This window comes from Galeopterus variegatus, unplaced genomic scaffold (assembly GCF_000696425.1).
Source record: "Galeopterus variegatus unplaced genomic scaffold, G_variegatus-3.0.2 Scaffold65359, whole genome shotgun sequence".
NCBI classification, from domain to species: domain Eukaryota; kingdom Metazoa; phylum Chordata; class Mammalia; order Dermoptera; family Cynocephalidae; genus Galeopterus; species Galeopterus variegatus.
The window spans coordinates 1-1855 of record NW_007791470.1 but is presented as its reverse complement, the minus strand read 5'-3'; the positions used below and the strand labels follow the sequence as shown (position 1 = coordinate 1855).

Sequence of the window (1855 nt, the reverse complement as noted above, 5' to 3'; positions counted from 1 at the left end):
CTTGTTGTCACCTAGCATGTCAATGATGAGATGGGCCCTGTCCCTAGCAGCCAGGTTTCACCGGGTCTGTGGAAAACCTACAGCCTTTGAGGCCCAGAGGGGGGATAGAGACTTGCCTGAGGTCACACAGCAGATAATTGAGGTGAAAGGGCCTTGTCCTTGACTCCCTTTTCCTCGCAGACCATGAACCATGCCTTTTCCTGCACCAACCCCAGCACCCTTCCCCTTGGATCCCAGTCCATGAGCCCCTGGACTGCAATGGGGCAGAAGAGGCAGAGAAGAAGGGAACACAAGAGCTCACTGTCGCAGGCGTCCAGTATGGTGGGGCCGGGTGGGCAGACTGTGCACACAGAGACCACGGAGGTCATGCTCAGCAGCTGCGGCCTCCAGCTCCAGGGCAGCATCTTCACCACTGAGACTCTGTCCTCCCCACCCCTCATGCACTTCATCAAGCCTGACAGCCCGGTTGAGAAGTGTGGGCTGCTGCAGGTGGAGGACCAAGTCCTGTCCATCAATGGCATCACCACGGAGGACAGGACTACGGAGGAAGCCAACCAGCTGCTGCGGAATGCTTTGCTGGCCCACAGGGTTGTACTGGAGATCGAGTTCGACGTGGTCGAGTATGTCGTCTGAAGCAGTGGCACCTCCATGTGAAACTGCCCAAGATGTATGGCATGGAGCTGGGCATCACCATCAGCTTGGCCAGAAGGAAGTGAGGGGTGCCCCTGATCATCTCCGACATCAAGAAAGGCAGTGTGGCACACAGGACTGGTGCACCCTCGAGCCCAGGGACAAGCTGCTGGCCATCAACAATATCCGCCTGGACAACTGCCCCATGGAGGGTGCCGTGTAAATCCTGCAGCAGTGTGAATTCCTGCTGAAGCTGAAGATCCGCAAGGATGAAGGCAAATCCTATGAGCAGGAGACCACAGGTGCCGTCAGCAACACAGTGGAGTTGAAACACTATGAGGGCCCCCTGGGCATCACGATCTTGGGCACAGAAGAAACTTTTTACCCTGTTGTCATCTCAGGCCTCACCAAGTGTGGTCTGGTTGAGAGGACTGGTGCCATCCATGTGGGGAACCTCATCCTGGCCGTCAACAGCATTAGCCCCAAGGGCCAGCCACTGAACGAGGAAGCCATTCACTCCTGCAGGTGGCTGGAAAGACTGTCACACTAAAAATCAAAGGGCCAGAGGCCCCCTTTGGGCTGGCCAAGTGCACACCATGTGGACATAGACACCCTTCTCCAGGAGGCCATCTAAAATGCTGAAACCAAAGTCATTCTGCATGGGGTCCTTGTGCAGGGTCACCTTGTTCATCTCTAAGGATGTCTAGACTGCCCCCTGCCACTCCATAAGTTGGGCAGCCTCAGTGAGGCCAGTGATATGGAAGAGAACCTGCCAGAGGCCCTCAAAAGAGGCCTGCTGGCAGCCTAGTTCTCAGCCACTGTAGCACAGTGTGGACAGCACTGTGGAGTCCTGGGACAGCTCGGCCACAGAAGGTGGTTTCAGGGACCCAGGTTTCTATACTCTGCGGGAGGCTGCTGTCCAGGTTGTGACCCCTCAGGAGTGGCATTCCAGCTGGCTGAGGAGCAGCCCCCCCCCACTGAGCCCCGGAGGGTGAGCTATACCCCAGGCTCCGCTGATGAGAGCTTCCCCAAAGAGGAAGAGAAAGAAGAGGAGCATTGGGAGCCACCAACCAGCCCAGCCCCTGGCCCTGCCCAGGAGCAGGGCTTCTGGTGTGTGTTCGGGAGGGAACTGGAGGCATCCATCATGACGGGTGTTGCTTTGCCTCACACGGATTTGTCACTTCTCTTCCCCTGGGTGATGGAGCTGCAAAAGGATTATGCAAAG

General features: G+C 57.0%; 1 pseudogene; it reads left to right on the top strand.

Moving 5' to 3' along the window:
* Positions 1 to 149: 149 nt before the first annotated feature.
* LOC103584570 lies at positions 150 to 1740 on the top strand (annotated as a pseudogene).
* The last annotated feature ends 115 nt before the right edge of the window (positions 1741 to 1855 follow it).